Source organism: Malus sylvestris, chromosome 11 (genome assembly GCF_916048215.2).
Source record: "Malus sylvestris chromosome 11, drMalSylv7.2, whole genome shotgun sequence".
Taxonomy (NCBI): domain Eukaryota; kingdom Viridiplantae; phylum Streptophyta; class Magnoliopsida; order Rosales; family Rosaceae; genus Malus; species Malus sylvestris.
Genome location: NC_062270.1, coordinates 38,365,608 through 38,377,791, shown reverse-complemented (window position 1 = coordinate 38,377,791; position 12,184 = coordinate 38,365,608). Strand labels below are relative to the sequence as shown.

The following is a 12,184-nucleotide window of genomic DNA, read 5'->3' as shown; positions in this document are numbered from 1 at the left end:
AATTTCTCTTCTTTTTTCTTTCTTCCTATTTGAACGGTCATGATTAAATCATGTCAACATTTTGTACGCGTTAACTTCTTTATAAGGAGAGAATGACAAGTGAAAGAGAATGGAAAGGAAAAGAAGGGAAATTGAAGATGAGAGAATCTAGTTCAGAAAGAAATGCATTAATTGTTAACGGTGCATATGTAAGCGAATGTCAAACCTGAAACTCATATATAAATTTGACAAACATCCCACCAAATACACTCCAAAACAAAAATGGCTTATTTGAAAGTTCTTTTAAAATGACTGAAAGTGCTTTTAGAGAAAATGCTTTTAGATTTCAAAATACTTAAAGTGCTTACTGCAAGAAGTACCAATTATGTGCTTCTTGTAAGAAGCACTTCAAGTGCTTTTTTGTAATTCACTTGCATTTTCACCAAGGGCTAGTTTGAGATTGTAGTGCTTTAAAAAAAAAAAAACAACTTATTAAAAAATCTGGAACATCAAAGGTGCTTGGTAAAACAAAGAAAAAATGTTTTTTTTTTATAAACTGCTATCAATGGTAGTAGAAAACATATAAAAGTAAAAGCAGAGTCTACTATGCTTTAAAAAAAGTGTTTTTTTTTCAAATCATAGTAATCAATGCCCATTTAATGAAATGTTCAAATGACAAGTATAACCTGTGACAACCCGTCCCAAATTTTATTATTTTATAAATCCTAGAAAGTGAAATTTACAAGAATACCCTAGAGGCGAGGGTATTGATTTTGTTGGTCGTTAGTTCACGACGCGTGTGAACTATTACCTTACTGTATTCCAAAAGCATGTTGATAAGGATTGTTATTTATTATTTCATTCAATTTCATATCATTATTATTATTATATTTATTATTAAGGGTTTTGGAAAAAGGAAGGGGGAGTCGACGAGAAGGAAGAAAGAAGAGAGAACTGGGGAGAATTGAAAGCAGGGAGACGAATCAGGGGAGAAGAGAGACAGCAGGAGGATGAATCAGCGAAGAAAGAAAGCAGGGAAAGAAGGGAGATAAGGCGCACAGGATCGGATCCCCGACCCATTTTGGTTCGACCCGACCGGCGGCACTCCATGCTTCCCGACGCCATTCATGGCATTGCACGGTAAATTGAGCCAAATCACCACCTGGAAACAACTTCCTAGTCTTCCCTCTACTAATTCCATCCCAAAATTCATGCAATTTGGCCTTGGATTCGCAAGAAATGCACCGGTGGGTGCAATGAAACTGTGCCTTCGATTTCCCCAATTCTGAAACGATTCCACCCAATTAATACCACCATTAGAATCTCCTTGAGGTCTGGAACAAAGCCCATTCATTAGTTGGGACGTCGAAGTTGAATTGAAGACAAATCAAGAACACCCATTTCTAGGGTTCCGATGGGTTTTGATGAAATTTGAGCCTTTGCAGGCCAAATTGGCCTTGGTCATAGGCGCCGATAGTTGTGATGCCTCGATGTTTATGCTAAGAAGTTGTAGCGTGGACTCCAAGTGAGTGGATCTTTCCTTGCTCATCTTATGTTTCATGATTGATAATTCTATAAATGCTTTTAAATAGAACTGAGAAACTTATGCCATGACATATATATATATATATATATATATATATATATATATACGTTATTAAATACTATGAGATGGTTGAGTTATAGTTCATCGTGATCTATCCATATGCGTATTACTTTAAATGATTATTGTGAACTACGAATGGCTTGATTCCTGCTTAGGGTACGTAGGCAGTCTAACGAGACGTTAGATGCAGCCATATAAGAAATGAAATTAAATAATCGAGACCATAGCCTTGTTTAAGGAACTGAACAATGTTTGTGGGCTTTTGATTTTAAGTATATATATATACGCTTGATGTTTCCCAAAAAATGCAAATAAATGATTTATGCTTTAAAAATGCTATGCCTATTGAATCATGCTTAAACGATGAGTTGAATTGTTTGCATATATATATATATATATATAATTGTGGTGCTGCGAACACTCTGAAGTGCAAAGGTGAATGCAGGGCACTCAGGTAAGTTCAAGTAAGTTTAGGTAAACTCAAGTAAGTATACGGTATTAGTTTGATTGATGAGATATGTGATGAGATATCAATATGTTGTATAGGTCACTAGAGGTGACTCTGACTATTATATGCTAGCCATGATTGATGAGATATGTGATGAGATATCAATATGTCGTATAGGTCACTAGAGGTGACTCCGACTATTATATGCTAGCCATGATTGATGAGATATCAATATGTCGTATAGGTCACTAAAGGTGACTCCGACTATTATATGCTAGCCATGATTGATGAGATATGTGATGAGATATGAATATGTCGTATAGGTCACTAGAGGTGACTCCGACTATTATATGCTAGCCATGATTGATAAGATATGTGATGAGATATGAATATGTCGTATAGGTCACTAAAGGTGACTCCGACTATTATATGCTAGCCATGATTGATGAGATATGTGATGAGATATCAATATGTCGTATAGGTCACTAGAGATAACTCCGACTATTATATGCTAGCCATAACCAATGAGATATGTGATGAGATATCAATATGTCGTATAGGTCACTAGAGATGACTCCGACTATTACATGCTAGCCTTAACTGATGAGATATGTGATGAGATATCAATATGTCGTATAGGTTACTAGAGGTGACTCCGACTATTATATGCTAGCCATGATTGATGAGATATGTGATAAGATATCAATATGTCGTATAGGTCACTAGAGATGACTCCGACTATTATATGCTAGCCATGATTGATGAGATATGTGATGAGATATCAATATGTCGTATAGGTCACTAAAGGTGACTCCGACTATTATATGCTAGCCATGATTGATGAGATATGTGATGAGATATCAATATGTCGTATAGGTTACTAGAGGTGATGAGATATCAATATGTCGTATAGGTCACTAAAGGTGACTCCGACTATTATATGCTAGCCATGATTGATGAGATATGTGATGAGATATCAATATGTCGTATAGGTTACTAGAGGTGACTCCGACTATTATTTGCTAGCCATGATTGATGAGATATGTGATGAGATATCAATATGTCATATAGGTCACTAGAGGTGACTCCGACTATTATATGCTAGCCATGATTGATAAGATATGTGATGAGATATCAATATGTCGTATAGGTCACTAGAGATGACTCCGACTATTATATACTAGCCATAACCGATGAGATATGTGATGAGATATCAATATGTCATATAGGTCACAAGATGTGACTCCGACTATTATATGATCGCCATAACTGATGAGATATGTGATGAGATATCAATATGTCATATAGGTCATTAGAGGTGACTCCGAATATTATATGCTAGCCATAACTGATGAGCTATGTGATGAGATATGAATATGTCATATAAGTCACTACAGGTGACTCCGACTTACATGCTAGTATATATAATGAATATATGTGATGAGCTAACATATGTGGTGAATACGTGATGAGTTAGTAGACGTGATGAATATGCGATAAGTTAACATATGATTATCGTTGAGGAATTATGGCGATTCTTAGTATTGTAGATTATTCGAGGGTACGATTCTTAATTCACTCTTCTGTACTTGCTTATGCTCTAACGTCATGTGTGAAGTGGGTTCATTCCCACTCACCAGTGCACTCTAGTATTAAGGCACTCTTAGGTTTAAATTTATTCACAATTTTCCACATCATCACACTTTATGGCTTCGTCACCTTCCAGGTGTCGGCTAGCACAACTTGATTTGGAGTCCTAGTGGACATTCCGGGTCGGGATGTGTCATAACCCCACATATTTTACAAAATTACAATCTTTGCCCATATATTATTGTCTTTGACAATTATTATATCACATTAAATACTATATCTTTTTTAGTTATTTAATATATTCACAACAATTTATATAAACGTTTACCAAACACTCAGACACAGTTTTTTTTTTTTTTGTTAAAAGCACTTTTACAAAAAAAGTTTACCAAACACTCAACAACTTTATTTTACTGCTCTTTATTCTCATAGCATAGCAGAAACAACTTTTTTTTAAAAACACAGCAATATCAAACTAGCCCTAAGGATTGGTTCCAAAAACATTTTTTTCAAAAGTATTTTTAGTCATTTTAAAGGCACTTACAAATGAGCCAAAAGATAATAAGAGATCGTTTTAAAATTATTAGAGAGTAGTGAATGATTCAAGTTGTTAATTTAATTTAAAATCATATAACTCCTTTTCACCAAGTGTTGACACGTGTCCCTCTTGATGACCCGTCCAGTTTTGATGAGTCACATGTCATGTGTATAATTTGTGAAACACACGGTGCATGCCACGTAAACCCTAGCATGTCCAAATTTAATGTGTGTTAATGAACATTTATTTCACCAAACTTTCAATGTCTATAAGTATGTCTCTAGGCTCAAAATCCGCTTGCCATTGAGATAACCCAAAAGCTCAAACTGAAGTGCAAAAGTTCCACCACCATACACTCTTCTCATGTCTTCTTCTGTGGAGAAGTGAAGATACAAAAAGCCTTTACCCAAGGATACCAATAGCCAAGGATTCTGAGTCTCCATGAAGACTCCAAATCACTCTTGAAATTGCATTGCAAGAATAAAGTCATGGAACTATGCCATTGTTGGAACCATGATGGCGAGATGGTCCTAGAGTCTTCCATAAATCACTTTTCAAATTGCACTGCAAGAATCCAATTAGGGAACCACGTCGTTGTTGGAGCCTTGATGGCGAGACGGTCCCTGAGCCGACGAGACAGTCCATTAGACCAAAACCCTAGGACGCGCAAATAAATATTATTTTTTTCGAACAAACGATATTATCAGCACTAAGGAGGTGGAGTAGTGGGCTATGCATCATAATGAGCTTGCAATAATGTGGTTCAAATTCATTTTGACGAAAGATCAATATAACAGTTTGCAGCTTCTCTCTCTAAAATTTTGCTCTCTCTCTTTCTCTCTCTCTCTTTCTCTCTCTCTCTCTCTCTCTCTCTCTCTCTCTCTCTCTCTCTATTTCTTGGATTCTGATCTTTTCCTTTGATCTTCCTCTGTCTACATTAACATGGTATCAATCACCATTGTTGTTTGCGTTGTGTTCTTCGATCCTTCGGTTGCTTCCGCTCATCTTCTTACTTTGTGATTTGCTTTTGCTTTTGCCGATCGTATATTACTGCATTCTTGGTCGACTTCTGGTATTTTCTTTCTCTGTGATTTCTTGGGTTTCTGAATTTCCCGATCTCCCTCTTTCTGCACCTATCAATTTATGCACACCAGGTGTTTGTGATATTTCTTCTCTCCAATTTATGTCTCAATTCTGCAAATATGGTTACTGCATCTCAATTACAAATTCTACAATCGCCTATTACTGGCCTTATCTCTACAATTTCTACATCTGTGAATGTGAAGTTTGATGATTCTAATTACTTGAATTGGCATTTCCAAATGCAAATGCTACTTAAGGGGCACGGGATCATAAGATTTGTTGATGGCTCCACTCCTTGTCCATCTCGATATGTTACGTGTTCTGGTGTTAATGCTCCAAATTCGTCAACTCAATCTGAGAATGAAGATTACATTGTTTGGAAGATGCATGATCGGGCCCTTATGCAGTTGATTACTGCAACTTTGTCACCGGTTGTGATTTCATGTGCTACTGGAAACACAAGTGCTTGTGATATTTGGACCCAGTTAAAGGAACAATTTTCTGTTGTATCTCAGACTAGTGTTTTTCAACTCAAGTCGAATCTTCAAACCATCAAGAAAGGGATTGATTCTGTGTCTCAATATCTGCAATGGATTAAGGAAGCTCGAGATTACTTGTTCGCGACTGGAGTTGCTTTTGTAGATGAGGATATTGTTATCCTCGCCCTCAATGGATTACCTCCTAAGTATAATACGTTTCGTAGTGTTATAAAGGGTCGTGAGCGTGTAATCTCTCTTCAAGAATTTAGGGTGCAGCTTTTTGCTAAAGAACTAATTGTGGACAGTAATGTGAATTTTTAGTTTTTGTCTGCCATGGTGGCTAGTAACTCTGGTCCTAAATCCTATCAATCTGGTGGTGCTCATCCGGGGTTTTCAGGTCCTCATCCTAGTTCCGCTGGTGGGTATCGATCTTTTAATTTCAATAAGAAGGATAAAGGCAAAACTAATCAGGGCTATAAGTATTCTAATCCTAGTCACAGACAGCAGTTTCCCAATCGTGGTTCACCTTCAGCACCTATTTTCTCTGGAGTGATTGGACCCTCTCCATCACAGTGTATTGGACACTCTTCTATGCAACAAGTACCTTGTCAACTCTGTAATCAGTTTGGCCACAATGCTCCATTTTGTCATTCAAAACAATTGGAAAAACAAGGTTGCCAAATTTGTGGCAAGACAAATCATACCACCAGGTATTGTTTTTTCAATGATAAAGGTCCCAACTTTGGTGGTCCACACTACTCTCAAATGTCTACCAATGAATATGCTCCTTCAACACCAACTTTCTCTCCTCAATCCAATATCCAGGCTCTGCACACTGTATCTTCTCAGCCATCTTCAGCTTCTACATCACAGATTTGGCTTACTGACTCGGGAGCTACAAACCATATGATTGCCGATTTCAGTAACTTGTCATTGGTATCTCCTTAGCCTTCTAATGAGACAGTGCAAACTGTTAATGGTGAAGGTTTGCAAATTTCACAAATTGGTAGCTCTATCATTCAAACACATGTGCGACCACTAAAATTGAATTCCATTCTTTATGTGCCTAGGCTATCTCAAAATTTGTTATCAGTTCATCGCATTTGTCTTGATAACAATTGTTGGTTAGTGTTTGATGCTTATTATTTTTGGATTCAGGACAAAGCCACAAGGAGGATCTTGTACAAATGACAATTCAGTAATGGACTATACCACATTCCATCACTTTCCAATCGTCAATCATTTCATTCTCAAGGCCATTCTAAAGCTTCTGCATTGCTTGGACAACTTGTTAGCTCAAATCTTTGGCACAATAGGTTAGGGCATCCTTCAAATACCATTGCTTCTATCATGCTTACTAAGTCTCATATCTCTTGTACAAAGGACATTGTTCCTATGCTCCGTCATAGTTGTTTAGAAGGCAAGTTTACAAAATTGCTATTTCAGTCTAGTGCACACAAATCTATAATTCCTTTCAAAACTGTACACAGTGACCTTTAGGGTCATTTTTCATGTAATTCCATTGATGGTTACAAGTATTATGTAACTCTCATTGATGAGTGCCTAGATATTGTTGGTTGTTTCCTCTTGTCAATAAATCAGATTTCTTTGACATCTTTGTTGCCTTCTATTCCTTTATGCAAACCCAATTCTCTGCTTGTATTAAGACTTTACAAACTGATGGTGGTGTTGAATATTGTAGCAATAAACTTCAAACTTTTCTTACCAATAAAGGTATACTTCACCATAAATCTTGTCCCTATACTCCAGAACAAAATGACTTGGCCGAGAGAAAACATAGACACATTGTTGAAACCACTGTCACATTGTTACAATCTTCCAAATTACCCTCCTCCTTCTAGACCTTTCCTTGTCAAGCTGATGTATATCTTATAAATCAACCACTGTGAGGTTAGTTCTAGCCTTGGCAGCTCACTTCAATTGGACTCTTCGACAATTGGATGTCAAGAATGCTTTTTTGCATGGTTTGTTAAATGAAGAAGTGTACATGTCTCAACCTCCTGGTTTTGGAGATCCTTACATCCTGATTTGGTTTGTAAATTACACAAGTCACTATATGGATTGAAACAGGCTCCTAGAGCCTGGAATGACAGATTTACAAGCTTTCTTCCCACTCTTGGGTTTCAATCCACATATGCTGATTCTTCTTTATTTGTTAAGATTGTTGGCAGTGACATTGTGGTACTACTGCTCTATGTCGATGATATTATTATTACTGGCAATTCTCATTTAGCTATTCAACAGGTGATCAACTCTTTAACCTCTGAGTTTGGCATTGAGGACTTGGGGGAGCTCCATTATTTTTTTGGAATTCAGGTTCTCAAAACCTGCTACGGGATTATTCTTGTCTTAGTTCAAATATATACTGGATTTGTTGCAAAAAATTGAGATGGTAGATTGTAAGCCATGTGGCACCCCCTGTTTACCTTACAATCGGTTGGTTAAAGATGATGGCATTCCCTATAATAATCCAACAGCATACCAGAGTATCGTGGAGCCCTCCAATACCTCACTTTCACTCGCCCGGACATTGCCTTCTCAGTTCATCAAGTCTGTCAGTTTATGCAATCTCCAATGGTGTCACATTTTACAGTTGTAAAGAGGATTTTGAGGTATCTAAAGGGGACATTATCTGTTGGCATCGCTTATACTCGAGGAGATTTAATATTGAAGGCATTTAGCGGTGTAGATAACCTCATGCTCAAATCATCCACTCATGAGTTTGAGGGGGCATGTAAGGATATAGACAGTGGCTAGGATCATGCCATTTGTCCAAAGGTTGTAAACCTTAGTTAGATAGTTAGTTAGAGAGTTAGTCTTCTATATAAATACATCATTGTAATTACTTTGAGATTTAGAAAGATCAATATAACAGTTTGCAGCTTCTCTCTCCAAAATCTTGCTCTCTCTTTCTCTCTCTCTCTCTCTCTCTCTATTTCTTGGATTCTGATCTTCTCCTTCGATCTTCCTCTGTCTACATTAACACTAATTACTTTGGATTCTCATTAAATTTACATATACTATTAAAGAAACGCATGCAAACCCAAATCCACCAAATTAATACATGCCAAACACTACAAGAAAAATGGCCTTTGGGCACAAAATTAAGGACACAAATGAGGTGTTTGTGTTTGTTTAAACATCAATAGGGTGGAACAGTGTTCATTCCATAATGAGCACCATGTATTGTGCCCAATGTGAAGAAAAATAGACACAAACACATTATTGGGCACATAACCAAAACTTTTGTGCCTTTAATGTCAGCAATGAAATTTTTTTATTAATTTGCAATGACACTATAAATATTATTGTGCCCTGTAATTTAATATATTTAAAGTAAAAGTAGATTTTTTGTGCCTTTGCTCAAAATAATGTTTTAAACAAAATAAAAAACACTTTCCTCAATCTTCACACCTCACACTGTCCTCCTTTTCCTCCTTACCTGCGCCTCTCTGTGTTTCCCCAGGGGCTCTCTCTCTCTTTATCATTTTCCCCAAATATTTGTATTTCCCTCTCTTTCTTTTGCAGTCGGTGGTATCAACAGCTGTGTGGGATGGGTTACGAGGGAGAGCCTTCGACTTGCAGAGAGGGAGGGAGAGAGAGAGCTTGCGGCTTGCAGAATCACGATGATAGAAGAAGAAGCTCAGAGGTCTGATACGCCATTTCAGAGGAACCCTTAAAACCATAGAAGGGGAAGAGGCTAAGAAATCGAAGCATTCAAATCATGAGCCGAGGAAGATGAGGCGGATACGATCGTCAGATCACGATTTGCTCTCCCGAAGGTTGCCTCTTCCAAGTCGGTATGTGATAATCTCCAATTTCTTCTGTGCGATTTCTCTGATTTGAATCTCGGATGGTTCCTCAAGGAGGGCATATTTGTGGATTTTTGGTTTTTAGGGTTTCATGTTTTGGAAATTTTCTTTCTTTTTTGGGTATAAATCTTGGGATTTTTTTTGGGGGGGGGGGGGGGGGTTTACAGTAGTGGGTTTTTGGAAATTCAAATTCTTGCATTCACAAATCCATGTAAAACCCTTCAATTTCGTTTGGTTTTACCTTTTGAGGTATGATTTTATAGAAATTAACGGTTGGAATTAACTTTGGTAACTTGATTTTGGTTTGGTTCAGCTAGGGTTTAGATGAGTCCACCTGCTATGGTGAAGATGGAAGATGCTAAATTTTTGCTTGATGGAGGTAAATTTTGCTCAATTTTACTTATTTGTTGTTGTGAAAAATGTTGTCAGAAGTGTTGGCAGTTGCCAAAAGTTGCATGCCAACAGATGATCGTTTTAAGGTACATGTGTTGCCTTTTGTTTCTATGACTCCACTCTATGTCTGGTTTAAGTTTGATTTTTCATACCTTGCTTGTTTCTTTTGGCTTGTCCATTGCTAATTGACACTTTAACAGGTCGTTAAAGAAGATATGAAGCGAAGGTTAAAGAACACCAATATGAAGCCTCTGAGTCACTCATCATACTTAAGACTGCAAGTTCTGTGTCAATTTTTTTATGATGCAGATGAGAAGTTGCATGTTTTGGATGAATTGTCTATTTCTGATTTGAAGTCATTCATTCCCGAGCTTTGTTCCCAGGTACACTACACAAATGTACCTATATTTGTTATAGGTTACTGCTGTCAATTTGTGAAACTCAAATTCTTAACATTATCCTCAAGCAGGGTATATTTTCATGAGAAATCCATGCGGTTCAGGCTTCTTGACCTTATATTCTTTCACTTTGACACGTAACTTGATAAGTGCCGAGTAGTATGTTCTAGTGAGAGAATCGGAGAGTTGCCCAATAGTTAATTTTGACTTTTATTTAAAAATAATTTTTTATATTTGATGTTAGAATGATTCATTTGTTTATTTTTTGTCAAAGCTCTTAGAATAAGTTTAATTAAGGCATTTGCTTCAGCTTACCCTCCCCTTAATATGTGCAGCTATACATTGAGGGCCTTTGCCATGGAAATTTGTTAAGAGGACGAAGCAATTACCCTGTCAAATATATATTCAAATCGAATTTTTCCGTACCACCACTGCCTATCGAATTGAGGCATAAAGAGTATGTTATTTGTCTTCCTCCTGGTGCTAACCTGATTAGAGATTCCAATGTGAAGAATAAGTTAGAAATGAACTCTGTGATTGAGGTAACTCAAAATGGAACATTTTCGTTTCGGTTTCCCTTTATGAAGGTGTACTGTCTTTGTTTGTACGTTGATATTCTTCCCTTGGTTGTGGTTTCATATTGCAGCTGTATTTTCAAGTTGAGCAAGAAGCAGGGATTGAGTCAATCCGATTGAAAGCATTGATAGATCTTTTCGATGAAATTGTGGAGCCACTTTTCAATCAACTAAGGTGATTTTATTTGAGGCTGATACTTTTACTTACATACTGCCTAGCAAAAGAATCTGGGAACTAATAATAATGTTTTCAAATATATTTGAATATATGTTCATATAATTGTCTGCTATTTCTGGAAATAGGACGAAGGAGCAGCTTGGATATGTTGTTGAGTGTGGCCCACGGGTAACATACCGTGTATATGGTATTCTCTCAATTCCTCTCTCAATTGATGCTAGAGTATTCGTTAAAATTCTTAGATTTAGGGTTTGGATAAATTCTTAGATTTAGTTCTTTACATTTGAAAGAGTGAGAATTATATTGTTGGGACTTTGGATTCTATTTTTATGTCCTAATTTGTCTGAGGATTGCTTGCCATCCATTTAAGAATGTTACTAAAGTGTCGGGCAAAAGTCTTTATGTTTCAATCACAAACAAGTGCATGTATACATAGCAGAATTACACCAATTAATCTGTGGGAGGAATGATATACAACAGCTCATGAGATAAAGATAAAGAATCATAATTTGAAAATTTGGAAGCCACTACATACTCATTTCGTATTGCTCTGTGTAAATTTTGAAGGGTCCGACACTGTGGCACTCAAGCAGCATTTTGGAAAGAAAATTTTGGAACTGGAAGATGAGAAAAGAACTGTGCAGGTTCACTTAAAACCTTAATATTTGATGTCCTTATTCTAGAGAGAACCGATATTCACTTAAAACCTTTATAATTTTAGTTGGGGAAAGAACATGTAAAATTATAGTTGTTTTTATATATAATGGTTGTAAATATCTTTGTAAATTGTAATATTATAGATGCTTGTGGTTGTGGGCTGTTTTAATTTTATGAAAAAATAATTTTTTGTTTATCCTCGATCTCAATTTGTAGGTGATTTCAGTTTTTAAATTTTTTTTTAAAAATAATGGACATATTGGGCACAATAACAATAAATGTGCTAACATGGGTGGTAGCAGTCATCTGACAATTTTGTCAGAACTGGGCACAAAAGAACCTTTATTTGTGCTTACACTTTTCAGCACAACATACCTTATTGTGCTCTTTGACAAATGGTGACGCCCATAGAGGGCACAGACAATAT

General features: G+C 36.6%; 2 pseudogenes; both read left to right on the top strand.

The window, feature by feature from the left end:
* The first annotated feature begins 5,363 nt into the window (after positions 1-5,363).
* LOC126590480 (uncharacterized) lies at positions 5,364-6,925 on the top strand (annotated as a pseudogene).
* A 2,949-nt stretch (positions 6,926-9,874) lies between these two features.
* On the top strand, positions 9,875-11,953 carry LOC126591617 (nardilysin-like; annotated as a pseudogene).
* Positions 11,954-12,184: the final 231 nt, after the last annotated feature.